Genomic DNA, 5,169 nt, shown 5'->3' with positions numbered 1-5,169 from the left:
CCTCTTTGCTTATAAATCAAACGCAGAATTCATTTTTACACAGCATCTATGAAATACAACAAAGAGTAACACTTGACAATCAATAATCACTTATAACTGCCATAAATGATGGTAGTTATATAGACCCATTTTTGCTCAAGGCAACTTAGATTTGCTTTTTCTTTTACCTATTATACAGAGCCCACATCCAACAACCTCTGGACTCTGATGCATCTTTTAATGAGCAGGTTTGGAAAGCGTTTCGGGGCATATGTGCTATACCAGCAGATTTCATTACAGAGGACGAGGATGCCCTGGTTTAACCTCTCCCTCTACTAGAGACACCCTACCTAATGGTATCGCTGTGATGCTCCACCAAGCAAATAGTGAACTACTATAATAGGTTGTCATGGTTTACATTTGAATGCAGGCATTTCATTAGCATTGAATAAGGAAAAGATTGATCTTCCATGTTGCATTAGATTCCACACACAAACCATCTTCAATAATAATATTACCAATGTTAACAACATTTGACAATGATGATGACAATGCGTGCTATTATGGTGATCATTGGATAAAGCAGCACAGCTACCTTGATGGTTCAACACCCAAGGACACCATATTTCCCTTGGTCGTTGGTATAGCGACGAAGAAGAGAATGCCTGATGTGTTTTAATTCTCCTTCCTTGTCTCAGAGAATGTTGGCCCTTTGGGCATAGTTGCTTCCAAGCACGTGTTTTACATTGTGATTCAATTCCCCCAGTTTTTCGGATTATGATCAGTGTTGTTGTTATTTTCTCCTCCATAATGACAGCAAACCTGGAAGTGATTTAGAGGATTTAATGGGATGCCGGAGTGCATTCCAGAAGGCACACGATCACACAGGGATGAGGGAGATAATCGCGGCCCTCTGAGTCTAACTGCATATAGTTTACAGGCAGGATGATACATGTCTAATGCATTCCGAATTTTCCAATGCCGTTTCCTTAAGGATGCTGACGTCCCACCTGAAATAGTGTGTGAGAACGGAGGTGGAAAGGCTGACACGGTGCGCTGTATTCTCACCTGTGATTGCGTTAGACTCCCCCTATGAATGTAAAGTAGAAGAATGCTCAGTGGAAGGGATTTGCTGGAGCAGTAGCTGAAACGGAAACGCAGATTTTAGTCTATTGCAAAATGGAAGAACCTTGGGATTAGCTGACAAATTGTATTCACTTGCTTCAGGCTGTAAAGTTCTGACATTTTTGTTGGTATCCTAATAGTAATCTAGAGGAGGATATAGAAATACTTTTGCAATCGTATAGCAAATTATGACTTGCCTTAAAAGCTTAAGAAGCCATAAGATCCTAATTGTATTTTAAGGTTGATGGTTTGTGCTATGTAAGTATATGTTTTTATTATGTGAATAATACAATTATATTATATTGATACCAACCTGGCATATTGGTCAGCATTGATTATGTGGCTAGTCTCGCTGTGAATTGGCACCAGAGAAGACAGAGAGAAAGAGAATGAAACATGTCACAGATAAATAGCTGGAACCAATACCAACAATCAAAACGAATCGTCCCTCGACACAAACATGTCTGAAGTCATCCGTCTTGAATGTTGATTCAGGGAAGAAGCAAAAACTAATCAAGTTTCATAGAAGACTGAAAAAAACCCACTGCTGACTGTGTAAGTTAGCACATAGTAATGCTTGTAGGACTACTCAAGCAATTTACGTAGCTGAGGCAATCTGAAAGGCCTATTCAGTGTAAAGAGCAAAGACTTGGAACAGTAATTAATTTACTAATTAAATGGAATGATAGGAATCACAGCTGGTTAAGCCAATTGTACTTGGAAATGGAAGAGGCTTCAGCTAATCCTTCACATCCGGCTATATACAGTACATGCAGTCACACATTTGTGAGGGTAACACGTGGCAATGTATAGCTATATATATCTATAATACATTATATAGGAGGTTAAGCACACTGCATGTATTATATAAAAGAGTTATAGGAGTAAGGCATGCTTGTGCAGGAACATAAGCCCACTACATTGTTCCATGTAATTCAATGGCTTCTTGCAGCATTGTGACGTGGTAAATGTTACACTCGAGAAGAATAACACACAAAATACATAAAGAGAGAGAATTCTTTGAATGCTCTTCCAATCAGCTTTTTTTCAATGTGAAAGTATTGCTCGCAATCAGACAGAGAACAGAGTGTGACTGGCATTTGATATCATTAACTTTAAAAACCTATGCCAGTGATCTGGGAAAACTGTCACATTCCGACCCTGAATATTGATGCACACCGGAGAATGGGAGGCTAATTGCAACGATGAACTTATAGTTGATTGAAATCAATTAAATAAGACAGCTAAAGGTCATGGTGGGAATTTACCATTCCAATACAAAACAAAAAACAACTCTTTGGTCCAAGCGTCTTCTAAAAGCAGCAGAAATAGCCTGCTTATAATGAGTTATGAACTGTTGCAGCTGTTCGTTTGTTTTCAGCTGGTGCCACAATGCCACTGGCAGGCAATCGTCTTGGAAACCCACCGCTCTCCACAAACACACGCACACACACACGCACGCATGCACGCACGCACGCACGCACGCACGCACGCACGCACAGAACACAGGACCAATAGTCCAAATAGAGAGGCTGATGTACTTTGCCTTGGGTGAACCCCAGATAAACTAGAATAGTAAGGTCCCTCGGCATAGCGTGTGATATAATAGATGAAGGGGGACGATAAAATGATGGATGGCCCCTTGCTTTGGCACCGTCTGTCTTCGTCTTGCACAGTAAATAAACCACCCAAAAAGACGAGAGCAGAGCGGACAACATAAGACGTGGACACTTAAGAAACTGGACCAATGACATTTCAACCTGGAATAAATTCAATCACATTAGCATCAGTTCAGTGGAGAGGCCCAGATACTATCAAGACTATATCAATCAAATGTGTTTCCCCAGATAATGTGTCCTTGAAGGCATTGAGAAGACAAATTTAATATTTTGGTTTCAGGCTAAAAAGGGTTAAGGAGTGGACTAAAAGAATGGAGGAAACACCAGTAAATGAAGAATATTCCATTCTGTTGTTCTGTTATAATTCAATGAAAGGCTCCAGCGAACAGTGTTATATGTTTGCTACAGAGAGAGAGTGACTGTGCCAAAACATCTAGGCCTATTCGAGTTCCCGCCAGAGTTAAAAGAAAATAAATCAGGTAAAGTCTTATTTTTACAGAGCAGCGTGAAATAAAGCGTAACAGGCTCAGGGTGAGATTGACAAAAGGATAATGTGACATACTTGCCCTGGTGTCATCACGTTCGTTCACCGACCATTTTATCTCATGGATTCAAGCTAGGGCAAGGGGAACACGTTACTGAGCAACATCAGAGTCCCCATTGTATTTGGTACACATGAATGACACATGTGAGGCTTGAGTATCTTCATTCAGCACCTAGGGAGGGATGACTGGGTAATGCACAATCGGTGCATTGTCATCACATTTTTCCACATTGTCTCCTATTTTTCACGATTATCCGTATTTCTCCAAGCTGGGAAAATCATCATCCTTCACAAAATTTCTTACGCTTACGCTTTTGAAGTACAGTCTGTGTGTGTAAGTGTGTGTAAGTGTGTGTGTGTGTGTGTATGTGCGTGTGTGTGTGTGTGCTTTCAATCCTCCTCCACATCCAAAAGGACCACATATAAGTGTGGGCGGCTAACTGGCTAGTAACTATATTCACACATTCATACACACCACAGGCATGCAAACACTCATGCACATGCACAAACACATACTGTACACACACACACACACACATACACACACACACACACACACACACACACACACACACACACACACACACACACACACACACACACACACACACACACACACATACACAGCCAAGTGCACAGCCAAGTGCAGAGTGTTTGCATTTGCAAAAACAAAAAAATAACACATGTGGAAAACTGGACTGTCTGCAGAATAAAGATAAGGTACAAAGCTACAAAGAACAAGTAATTAAATGTCATTAAGTGGTAAGGCTGGCTAGGTCGAGCTAATAATCAATACAAGTATCAGAAAGGGGCCGCTGTTCTATACTATTCTTGGTAGCAGGGGTGCAACTATGGTTCAATAGATGTGTGGGGGAACAACGGGGGAATATGTCCCCTTAGGACTCAATGAGTTGGGCAAGGCTGAGCAATAAGCCATTTATTAATACAACTGACCGTCAGACTGTGAAGATGGGAACATCATGTCTCCTGTAGTGTGTAATTCTCTGTCTCTCATCTGGTCTCATCTGGTCTCATCTGGTCTCTCTCTCTCTCTCTCTCTCTCTCTCTCTCTCTCTCTCTCTCTCTCTCTCTCTCTCTCCTGATTAGAAGATGTGGTATAATTTACCCTTTACGTTTCATCAATAATTGGTCGTATCAATGTGTCCCAAGATACGAAGATATTAAGACGAAGGGGTAAAACAGGCAAGCTTCTGATCGTCACAGAAGCAAAGTCTGTTCTAATGAAAGAGGATGGAGGGATACAATTAAGCATGATTAAGTTTGTGAGATGGATATGCCATTTTCCTGATACGATTCACACATCTTATGAGCTTCATAAGCTGCACATATAACAATACCTCATAATGAAATTATCCCACTTTATTTTATTTTAGCACGCCTGTACAGAATGTTATTGAATGGATTTCAGCACCGTGAGGTGTGATTAAATACTGTTTGACAAAATGAATCATTTGGGTGTCATTTGTTGTATAAGCATCCACTGAAAGGGTTGGGAGCAGCTGACTAAAACAAAGAAAGACAGAGAAGTGAGTCATTCATGGTGAATGTATAGGACAAGTCCCGATTTAGCGGCCATATTTGATATTGGAATTCAATTTCACATTCCATGTCCCATGCCAAGTCTGAAACACCAGACACCAACTACTAAGATGTACTAAACTCTAGTCATTCGTCAAGGAGAGAGCACTGCAAGAAATTGATTTGGCTGCGCGATCGATTAGCTGTCTTGGAGGTGGTGGTCCAGCGGGAGCCACCGGTAAACTGCTGCTGGCCGTAATGTAGCTGCTCACTCTTCCAGACAAGACCCTACTTATGTCCATTCACAACACACTCCTGGGAGTGTGTTGGCTCCTGGGATTGGCTCATTGAGATAGACTTAAC

Source organism: Micromesistius poutassou (genome assembly GCF_964030765.1).
Source record: "Micromesistius poutassou genome assembly, chromosome: 14".
Lineage (NCBI taxonomy): Eukaryota > Metazoa > Chordata > Actinopteri > Gadiformes > Gadidae > Micromesistius > Micromesistius poutassou.
This window is presented reverse-complemented; position numbering follows the sequence as displayed.